The following is a 12,419-nucleotide window of genomic DNA, read 5'->3' as shown; positions in this document are numbered from 1 at the left end:
GTTTCTTCTCCCCCCCCCCCCCCCCCCCCGATAATACATTGAGATTAAAAAAGAACTTGAACGGGAAAAGAATCTGCATAAATGGCACAAACGCTGGAAGTGTGTCAGAACCCCACGTATGTCACACCAACTCAAAGACCTCTGCTCCAAGCCATGATCATTTCAGGGCACAGATCACATTGATTGGTGTGGCCTATGTATGAGTTGCTACACAAGAGTCACTTTGCATCCCAAAGCAATTTTCTGGCATTCCACCATTTACCCTGCATTTTTCCGTGCAAGAGCTTTTCTTCAAATCTGTTTTGTTCTAATTTTTCCACGTGAAAGTTCCCTTTATATTAGAGAGAAATGCTGAAGACCATAACAAAGAGGCACACAGTGTGTCATTTTGGTGGGGGAGAGGTTGAAATTAGCATTATATCTAATTTTAGTGAAATAAACAATACTACTTGTGTCTGAGCAGTGCCATGGTTCACTATACTGAACATTCACAAAATTTGGTAAATTTACAGACCAATTCATGGAACTAGGGTCAAATCCAACCCAGACTGATAACAATTGACTCCTTTATCAACTGCTAGATGCAAATCTTAAATACAGTATAATGACTTTGGAAAGTCTCAGCTCTGTAGTGAGTGTAGGCCCATAGGACAAAATGGATGCAACTTGGCAATACATTGGCAGTTTCTCTGAGAGTGGCCACATGGTGGCTGGCATTGAAATGGAAATTCCACAATCCTGCAGGATGGGTGTCATTCTAAGGGAGGAATTGAAATACTTTTCAAAGCAGTTTAGAGAGAGCATTGCTTTCCATCCAGCTCTGCTAAACCCATCCTGAGAGTTCTTGATACTGACTTATATTTCCATTCGTCAGGAAATCTACCAACCTTTGTGGGTTGTGCTTATAATAAAAAATTACCATTGTATACAGATGCCTTTAAGGTCAGTACATTTACAGAAAATAATGTGAAAAAATTATTTTTTCTAGGTTCCTCAGATGTGCTAGTGTTACATTTTCCAACACCGACATTCCTTATTTGTTTAGATCATAAGAAAGGTTCAGATGATAAAGAAGCTTTGCCTATTTGATCTTTCACATACCAGCCCTACCATCCTCCATTCCAGCATCAAGCTGTGTTTCATTTAACTCCTGTGTTTATCACACTCTCTGGTAAACGGTTCCAGCTACTGATTATTATCATCTGTTCTATAATTGCCCTTTACAACCCTGAGTTTTTATCCTTTTCAACTGCTGCCTTGATGGATCCAACATTTTACTTTTTCTTAATCCCTTTAAGCATATTAGGAACAACTAATAAACAATTAGCATTGTTTAAATAGCATCTTATCACTTTATCGCAATTATTATCAAAGTGTCTTTCTATAGGTAAATATGACGACCATTTTGACCAGCAAAGTCTTCAAAAACCCATTAATCTGAAGAATTGTTGGTCAGCATCAAGCAAAATAATATCATTGGATCATTAACATCCACGTAAGGTGCATAGGATCTTGGTTTGATGCCTCCTCTGAAAGACAATACTTCTGATAATGCACTATTCCCCTTCACTCCATTGCAGTGTAAGCCATCCAGATATGGCTCTTGAACCCACAACCTTGACCCAGAAGTAGGATTGCCATCAACTAACCTAAATAGAAGCATACCTCTGTAAAGTCAACTCCCGCCCCAAAACTTGGAACTCTGTCCCTCAATCCCTCCGCCTTGCCCTCTCCTTCCTCATTTTTAGATCACGCCTGAAGAACTTCCTCTTTGGCCATGCCTACGGTCACCTCCCCCCGGCTCAGCATCAGGCTCCACCACTGTGAGAGACGCTCCCCTGTATGAGGGGTGCTTTGTAATGCAAGTTGTTCTGAGAAGTTTCTTTTCAAAGTTGAGGAACCCTTAGTTGTCCAGTTATTCCTCATAACTCATCCCTCTAACCCTGGGGATCAGGCTTGTTGCTCTCATCTGCAATGGACCTCAGCAGTTCTCAGTGACCAGAACTTTAAACAAAGCGTATAGCCTGCCAACAACATGTGCTCACATGGCACATTTTATATTGGAGAACATCATATAAAGCTTTATGCACACAATGTTGATCACTGATCAAGGTGGGAAATGGGACTTGGGACATTTGGTGTTGATCAACAGTATGGTCAAAGAGGAAAGATTTTTATACCAGAGCAGTGTACAGTTTGAGCACAGCTTCTGGAGATTAGAACTCACCTAATGCAGGAATTGAGTCCAGCATCCTGCTTTTCTGGTTATTTACTGCCTTACGTTGGCTGGACACGGTGAGCGATGAGTCAAACACCCCTAGGTCTCTTTCATTTTCCTCCTTGGCAAGTTCTATCCCATCCACTTGTACCACAATGTTTGTCAATAGTGAGCCCGGGTGCACACCCTGCAGAATTCTCTTGATAACATGAGGGCTGCATTGTTTGAATCCAAAGTTTCTCCCTAGTTCTGTGACATCTGTAAATTTAACTACAGTATCTTGGGCTGAGACTGCGAATCCTAGTCATTTACGGATTTTAGGACTATCTCAGGTTCCTGAGGCATCCACTCAATCCCACCCCCATTTCAACCTAGCTCCCCTTATGACTATCATCTGCTTTCTTCCCTTTAGCAAGCCACGCATCCATGTTCATGTCTTACCCTTGAAGCTCAGTTTGAAAGGAGTCTCTTGTGTGATACTTTGTGTCAACTTAGTCTTGGTAATGCCATATGGCTTCCCACTGGCAAAATTATATAAAAAATAATTGTACAAGTTCAGATAGAAAATACAGATCCAAACTTCCTATACACTCTTAAACTGGACCAAATTCTTTATTCTAACTGCAAGCATTTAAAGGATCTAAAAACACAGAATGCAATTGACTTTTACCTCAGTTTAAAATAGCTTACAGTGAACGTAGCACGAAAACGAAATGTGATTACTTCTGAGTCCTTTCAGACGTTGCACTTTCTCTAGGTAATGCACAAACGCTGACAGTAAGTGAACGGATGGCTTGCATTGACTATATCTGCTTTGAAATATTTATATTTACAAAAAGACATAAATGATAGAAAATGTGTGTGAAAGCTTCTGCTTGATGTTTACTTTCATCTATAACAACTCCAAAGTACCCTGAAAAACAATAACTAAATAACCAAATAGTTTACTCCCAGCAAGGGTGACAAAATCATTGGGTACTTAGCCCCAACTTTCAGTCCCAGTAAAAAAAATATTTCAAGAATATTTTTTAAAAATCCTGAAGCCTCAGCACATCTGCAGTTCTTAACAGAAAAGATGAGATTCATACAAATATTTTGGAATGTTAGATAATGCTTTGCTTTGATGCTGAATAACTATGAGCAAGAGATTATCGAAGCATTATCTCTGTCCTGTTTAAAAGTGATAGAGAAGAAGTCCACTGAATGAACTGTAGCCCACCTTTAAATTGTTTGATTTAATTTGTTTTTGCACATGATGGATTCCTTAGAAAATGGATGGGCTTCTGATGTTTTTACCAGATAATTCCAACACACAGATTCACTAGAACAGGGATCAAATCCCAACAAAGAAGCTCATTTTGTTTATTAATAATTAATATACCAGCAAAAGTGAATCACCATGGGCCACAAACATGTCAAGCATCTGTTCATCTTAGATTCACTTTACAATAAGTGAATTTAGCTGAACAGGTGGAATGGAACATTTGATGGTATTATACACGTGAAGCTAGTCATCTACATTTCAACTATATATGTGTGCTTGTGTGTGTATGTATAGGCGATATATCCTGTATGGATGGATGTGCGTGTGTGATATAGTACTACTCAAAGCCAAAGTGCTCTTCTCTAATAAAAGTCACATTTGGCTCATGGTTTTAATGCTGGTTTTGCCATATCAGTTGTATACCCACAACTATGCTTTGGAATCCATAATTTCCTCATTTCAATGATTAACAAGGTCCTGTGACCTCAAATGGTGTTCAAATGGATAAGGATTGTTGTGATCCAGGTTGGCCTGAGTCCAAAGTTGCACATTACTATAATTATTTATTACAGATTTTAGTGACTGGTGTCTTTTGGTACCTAAAGTTATATTTCACTTGGTGTACAGTAAATTATGTACTGTACAGTGGAGAATGCATGTTTTGAATTGTCTACATCTGCTGTATTTCTTGGTACTAGTTGTCTGCTCATTTATACCATAGCAGCTTGTCAAAGATCACGACATTGCTCAAAGATGCTAGCAGGGGTTGACTGGGCATAGTCAAGTCCTTTGAATAAGAATTTGTTGTGTAGACATAAACTATACAAATTATAATTCTGAACTGCTTTGCAATAATTATGTGTAAAGAAAGGAAATTATGAGCTAAGCTTATTACAGTATTTACTAACTAGCTGTTGGTGCTTTAGAAATAATGCTAATTAAACTTCACTTAAACAGTCTCAAGTGTAAAGATCACGTAATAAGGAATCAAAGCAGAAAGTCACTTCCAATATAGAGCAGCAACCTGCTAATTCCATACAAAGATCACTGCCCTATAATAATAAAATTGGATTCATCAGATATAAATCTGAGACAGTTTCTCTGAATGTTGAGGAGTAACTTTTTATTCTTAGAAGAATATCAAAGCCCTATTTTCATTACCCTGATGGCTTACTCAATCAACTCGGTGGCCGAATGTGAAACTGAGCCCTACAGACCGGGACCTGAACCTCAGTCTGTACTGACTTAGCTTATATCAACTGGGGGAGAAATTCCATCTGTATGGTACCCTTCTACTATTTCCTTAGAGTTTCAGAGAGTGGCAAATTTAGCAAATTCAAACTTTCAGGCTTAATTACAAAGCTGGTTTTAAGAACTACAAATCCCCCCAAAACTTCTAAATGAAGGTAAAATTTACAGAAATATGCACACTCTAAAATGCTAATAAAATGTTAAATGTAAGTCTTGACTAATGTTTGTTGTTGTTGTCCTCATCACCCATCGCCCCCCCGAAGGACCACAAACATAACAATGTGATTGGCTTCAGAGTCCTCGGGGGGATAATAAGGGGCAAAAGAAGGGATAATAAGCGACTTCTGAATGCAGTATTCATTGAATTGTATGGTACCATAATCGTTGCTTTCAGGACAACGAAGAATTAAATCACAGAGAGAAAAACAAATCTCTTTATTTTCCTTCAGCTGACTGGCCTTAATCAAATCAGCCAGGTGATCTTCTAGTAAACTCTTGCTATTACAATTCTCCACAAGCTGCAAGGAGGAGGATATAAGAATGGTCACAAGACAATCCTTAATCAGACTTTTTATGACCTCTATGGAGATATTGGGCTTTCCCTCAATACCACTCACAAGACAGTGAGGTCAAACATCACATTCAGCACTGCATATTGTGAGTTAAAATTTTAAAACACTGTGTCACTGTGGCATGTGGATGAAGCAGACAAGAAAAATCTTGTTTTGCCAATTGCTCATCAACCTGAAGGTGTTGGGGGAAGTTCCACAGATCCTAGCTGAAGTGCTGTCTCTTGCTGGGAGCAGTTCCACAGACACTTGACTGGGCTGAACGTGCTGTCACTTGCCAGGGGCATTTCCATGGTTCAGCATTCCATCATTTTGTACAAGCGACCAGTCTACATGTGTGACATCAATCAGTGAAACTGATTGCCATAACAGCAAATGTCGATTCCTTTCTCATTTGACACCATCACATGCAATTTCCATAGAGAAGAGGCGCAGGAAGAACCCTGGCTTGAGTGTTTCCTTCTCCATAGCAAAGGAATGCAAAACCCAATTGTAAAACCCCAACTACTCATGCAGCTAATTCATGTGATGTTCTGGTCTATATGGCTTAGCGCTGGATTTTGGTCCTGTTGCTAGACTATTGGGAAGCACTCTGCATAGGAATCAAAGGTGCATAATACCCATTATACGACACCCAGGAAAAGATCTTAACAGAAATGATCCTCACATTACTAAACTAGAATCTAACTAGAATCACAATGCCCATATTATCTACTCCACCTACAAAATACAATCATTAGAATTTACAGTAATTCCTGTGAAGCACTTTGAGTCATCCCCACATGAATGGTGCTATATCAAATGCAATTATTGTTATCTATTGTTTTTTATATTAGAAGGAAAACATTCTTTGAAATACATAATATAAAGTAGAAAATATCGGAAGGTGTGAAAATAATTCTATGCTTTGCCAATAGCTATGGCACCTTTGTAATTCAAACAATATTTTGAGCTATGTATAATTCCATCAGTCTTTTCTAAAACCTATGTAATCTGAAGTGTACTTAGGGAGTAGTGCACAAGGCGAGAGAGTGATGCAGGGTGACTTGTCCTCTATTATTCTTTCTTTCTTTCCTTCCCTATGGCAATGTGTTCACTTCTGTTCCTTCCCAGAAGAATCAGGTGAATTTGAGAGATTGTTTGGATCAGAGGCTCAGGGAGGAGAGTACCCACTGCATAGTGAGGCATGAGAGCACATGCAAACACTGCCCTTCCAGACAGACTCCTGCAGGTCACCTCTGCAGTCTTATGGCTAATGGCATCACTCTTTACAACCGGAATTTAAACAAAATAGAAATATATGGCCTTAACAAATCCTGTGCTTCCCATTACATCAAAATCAAGAACGATTAAAAATAAACAAGGAAAACAATCAGAGTAGAATAATTATCCCCTGTGCGTATTCAACTGATTCATCACATAATTCACCATTTCTGTGCGATATCAGGGCAGTGAAATAATAATAAATGAGTAAGCAAAGATAATCTGGAAAAACACCAAGTTATGGTGGAGTGCAGAGAAAAAGCTTTAAAGGGCATAAATTCACTGCTGTGCATATTAAATGCTTGTGGGCTTTATGTAATCACAAACAGAAAATAAAACATAGTATCTGCATATTATTCTCTTTCAAGCAAACCAAACTTTTTGTGATATTTATGGAAAAAGAATTTAGAGACACTTCCAGAGGTGACTGACTGAGTGTTGAGAGCAATTGTTGGGTCAGCCTTAACCTCTTGTATGTTTTGACTTTAAATACTGTGACATTGTTCCACCATCTACTGACTTGTATCAGTGAGTCAAGTTCAGCTTTAGAAATCCCTGCATCAAGACTTAGAAACTTGCCAACAGCAAAGTAGAAGTAGGTTGGCCAGGTTTGACAACACTAAGGGGGAGGAGGGCAGTAATTTACTGACTGCCACAATGTGATGGTTATACCACTCAGTGATAACATTGTGGTCTACTTTTTGCCAATCACTAAAAGTAGGGATTTGTTTCTAAATCTTAATAATGGGATTTCCTGCCATAAATATGTGACAAAAACACACCAGTTTTGGCGATAAGCTTATTTATGATGGACCCCCTTTAGCCATTGTTTATGGTTATTTTTATTTTCATGGAAGTTGTAACGGTATCCAATGTATGGTCGACTTGCTGTTAACACTTCTAAAGTTAGTGGCTGAAGTCAATAGCAGTATATGTGTCTAATGTTATTAACGTGTTGTAATTTAAAATGTATGCATAAACCTGCCCGATGTTGGTAGTGACACCAATCATGTGGAACCAACCACAACGTATAGCATACCAATGTCACACTGACTAGTTTGATGGGGATAGAAGATGTGGAAAACTTTACATCAGTGTGTGGTTATAAAACATTTACCCATTCTTAGTTTCCTTAGTTTTCCTTTTTGTAAAGGCAGTGTGTTACAGATTGCCTGTTGCCTTATATAGCTATAATTGGTATAAACTAAAATAACACTAACCAGGATCAATTGAAAAAAGAGAGGCTGTGCTTTAAAGTATTGTTCTGGTGTTGATGTTATGAATTATTGCTTCAGTTGTAATAACTACATATAAAGCCTTGAATCTATGTACAACACATTGTTATTTAGTTGTTCATTTTACTCAAATCCAGTTATAATTGTAGCTTTGATCACTGACGCTTATCATTTGTCTTTAAAAATATAACCTGCTGTAACATGGTCTATTTTATTGTTTGTGTTTCTTTTCTGTTGAATTGCACAATAAATTATCTTGTTTATTATTTAATAAACCATTAACTCTTCGACTTTCCTGGGTCTCTTTTTTGGTTTATCGGAAGTGAACCAAACAAAATGGAAATTTGCAATGCTTCTTAATAAAATATTACATTGAAGTAGCCATTCCTCAAAAGATTAATTCTATGCCCACATTTGCTTTCCTTGTAGGCCGAGTAATAGCAATAAAAAACCGAAACATTCTGGATTTATAAAATTATTTTTGCCAATCAATTTTCAAATACATATTTGTGTTACAATATGTAACCATCATTTTTTAACCTTTAAAACTTACTGTGTTTTTAAATCTATCTTTTGCCACATTCCATGCCACCATCGTCATGTGATGACGATAACTGTTGCTTTGTCTATTATCTGAAGGTGGTTTTCAATGACCCAAAGGAGTTCCCACCCCACTCTGCTCCCACCTCCCTCCCTTCCCAAGATTACCCAGATGAGTTTGGCAGACTAGCCTCCTAGGAGAAACCTGAAAGCAAATGCCTGCCAGGGCAGAATTTCAATTTCTAAATTAAGACTGCAAGACCACCTTAAGATGTACTAGTTTGTTGTTGCATCAAATTAAACAATAGTAATTGCACTTTGATCAATTGTACGCTAAAAGGAAACAAAAACGGCACAAGTAGCCCTGATTGTTTTTTGTTTACTTATATCTTTATGAGAAAATCAGCATGTTCAACAGATGGACATTATTCTGCTACATAATAAGTCTGGATGCACAGTTTGTACATATTCAGCACCATGGGTTAGATAAGCAATATCACTTTGGTTACACAACATTCAGAAATACAGCTTGTTCATATACTGTATTTACAAAACCTAACAATCACATTCAAATTGAATTATCATTCTGCATATAAGTGGAATAGCAAAAGATCCCGTGTTATTGGCAGGTGTGCATTATAAATGAATTTCTGGAGCACAACGCCATAAGCAGATTCAGCCAGAAATTTCTTTAACTGCAGCTATAGAAACATTATAAAAAGCGTGGAACAAGAAAAATCCATTTTGCTCATCAAACCATATTTATTCCACAGGCAATTTGCTCAATCCTAGACTCATCCCAAATGTTTCAGTCTTGCGGGTGAAAGGTCCACCACATTTCTTTCTGATCGCAGAAGGTAATCGAGTGAAACTCCAGGTTATTAATCTAACCTTAAATCTGCATTATCCGCCCAGTTGTGTTTCACAGATGACATTTCCGTGTTTCCTAGCAGTACAGGAAGCATTCTGTTTTCCAAAACACTCAATCTTTGTTTTTAGACTTGTATAACCCTTAATAACATTCTTAAATAAATATCTTCCAGATCTTTTTGATGGAGTTAATAGACCCCGGTTTAACTTTTGCTGGAGTCTGTTCCATGTACAGTATCTATTGCTCTGTGGGGAAAACATTCCTCCTTATCTCCATTCTGCTGGAAGCTTGTTAATGTTCTTATTCTTCAGTTCTATGTCACTGTCCAACTTAAATACCCTCAACATTTTCATTACGTTTTCTCTCAATCTTTTCCTCCAACTCAAAATGTTCAGAACTGTATCTCTTGATAGCTTGGAGTGAAGCTGAATCATTGCAATATACTTTTTTCTCTGAACTTTCTTAAATATCAGTGTCCTTGTTGGGGCACTGTGTCCAAGAGTGCTGACATTGGGTTGAAAATTGTGGCACTTAATGTGTTAATTATCACCAGTGATAGTATTACATTGTTCATAAATGCCTCCAATACAGACAATAATTGAAGATTGATCTGTGGGTGTGATCCCTCGCCACTGAATCAATGGTTTAGCCCAAAGCAATCCATATTTGCAATCTCACTTTCATTCCATGGAATGCAGCAATTTGGAGTGTCAATTAATGGGTTTATCTCTTATGATGGGTTAAGATATCACTTCAATTTCAATGTGAGGGAGTGGGTAGGATTTTGTCACACTCACCTTTTTTTAGCTATCAACTTTCTTGACCTTAGCAACTATTTGATAATTATCACAGAATATTAGCAATATTCTAAATGTGATTCTAAATTAACTCATTGATGAGTTAATCAAAGGTAAAATAGCCTACAGTCACTTTCAATCAAATGTCCTTGCGCTCGATCACAGTAACTGTTAAGGTATTGATTAGATTATAGCTAAGGATAAAGAAGAATTCTGATTGGTAAAGAATGAACGCCCAAATAAGCTATGCGTTTCAGTTGATCTGAGATTTCCGTGTTTAGAAAGGAGGTGTTGCTGTAAACTCAAGTGAATTATTTACCTCAAAGAAAAGTATAAAAAATTCAAGCCTTTTCAAACAGCAGTAAAGAACTCAATGACGTGCATTTAGCTTTCTGCTAGTTTAGTACGATTTTGAATATAATTAAACCAATGATGAATGTGCAACTCCTTGACTCCATTTTAAAATGTTCATTTCGAAGAATTCTAACAGCAAAGGAAAGTAACTTTTAATACAGAGCGAAACAATGAAAACTAAATGCTTCAGCTCGTCCAGAGAAATGTCAGGAAAATTAATGATGCTATTTTTTTTAAATATAGATTTTTTTTAATGAATTAAAATGAAACTACTAATCCTGGGAATGCTGGGTACGTATAGAGGTTAATGTGATTGATATTCATTGATTGCATCAGGCCCAAATACTTAGTGTTAGGAAATGGAGCTCCCTTTTTCAAATGAAAAAGTGAGAGGAGGCATTGTGCAAAAGAACAACTCTGCTCTTATTATAATTATCGTAAACCACAAGGTCACCGAAGTCTATAAAGTTCCTTTTGTTTGATTTCAAGAGAACAGTGTTTCCAGCTTTGAAGTCAGCCATTTCTCTTTCATCCAGACATGGAAACAGGACTGGGCCATTCAGCCCCTCGAGCCTGTTCCACCATCCTATAAGACAATGGCTGATCTGTACCTGAAGTTCAATTACCCTCCCTTGCCCGTATCCTTAATATCCCAACTTAACAAATGGCTATCCAGCTTAGGCTTGAAGATGTGAATGGATCCAGCATCCACAGTCTTTTGGGGGAGAGAGTTCCAGATTTCCACTACACTTTGGGTGAAAAACTGCCTCTGAATTTCACTCCAAAGTGTCCTAGTTCTAATTTTAAGATTACCCCACCTTGTTCCGGATTCCCCCACCGGAGGAAATAGTTTGTCTGTATCTACCCCATCGAATCCCTTTGTTTTAAAAACCTCAATTTTATAACCTCCTTATATGGGGCTTTATAGATTGTCCATTTATCGCCTCTTACAGAAAATGTTGAACTATCGCCCCCTTCCAAGAGATACTGTACAGTTTCATTTTTGCTTCTGAACTGTTTGTTCCTAACAGTCTTTTTTAATAGTGTCATGAGATCTTAATCTCAACCTGAACATACGTCAATTTAACATCGCATCTGAATGCAATCATATCTGACAATACAGTCCTTTATGGCACTGGAGTGTCAATCAAGACAGTGAACTGAAATCTCGGGACCCATAACTGACAGATCCAGGGCAAGAGTGCCACCAATTGAGCTAACTGAGCACGTTTAGAAATGTTGGTGACATTTGGGAAAAGGGAAGAACTAGGACCACACTTTTGAAGTTCATGGTCATTATTCTACTTCACGAAGAGTTTAATTTTCAAAAACCTAGATATGTATCCATAAAACTACAAGCAATGTGAGCATCTTCGGTCACTGGATCTTTGGCTCAAGTCCTCAGTACAAGTGTCAGTGAATCAGTTGGCACTTCCACTGAGAATTAACGGTACTATTTTCCACGTAAACTCTATGGCATTGGCGTTGAGCCATTCCATCACATTAACACTCTGATCTTTTGATCAGCCAGGCATCTCAAACATCTGGAAGCCCATCACTATGCTTAAGAAAATAAACACCAGACTGAGAGCTCCATGCATCTCACCTACATGTGGCAATTCTAATATATTGAGGTGTTAGTACACTCTCCCCAGAGGGACACATCTTGATTAATTTGAGAGGCTTGTGGACCCCAGAGTGTGTGTCGGAGTTCTGCTGGGGTCTAACCAACCCCATAGATTGATATTGAAAGCACTGCCTGGTAACCTTTCTCGATGCTTGTCCAGCTTATGTCAGCCTGGCGCACTGGTAACATTCTCTCAGATACTTCAATGCAGCGCTGGGGATGTATTGCATTGTTGAAAAATCCGTCCTTCGGATGAAATGCTAAACTGATGTTTCGTCTGCTTGTTCAGGTGAAAGATCACATGGCACTATTTGAAAAGCGAAGGGAGTTTCTCCCAGTGTCCTGGGTAACAATCCCTCAAAATAAAATTGGTCACTCATTCCATGTCTGTTTGTGGCACATTGTTGTATAGAACTGGTTGCCGGGTTTC

This window comes from Callorhinchus milii, unplaced genomic scaffold (genome assembly GCF_018977255.1).
Source record: "Callorhinchus milii isolate IMCB2004 unplaced genomic scaffold, IMCB_Cmil_1.0 Scaffold1, whole genome shotgun sequence".
Classification (NCBI taxonomy): domain Eukaryota; kingdom Metazoa; phylum Chordata; class Chondrichthyes; order Chimaeriformes; family Callorhinchidae; genus Callorhinchus; species Callorhinchus milii.
This window is presented reverse-complemented; position numbering follows the sequence as displayed.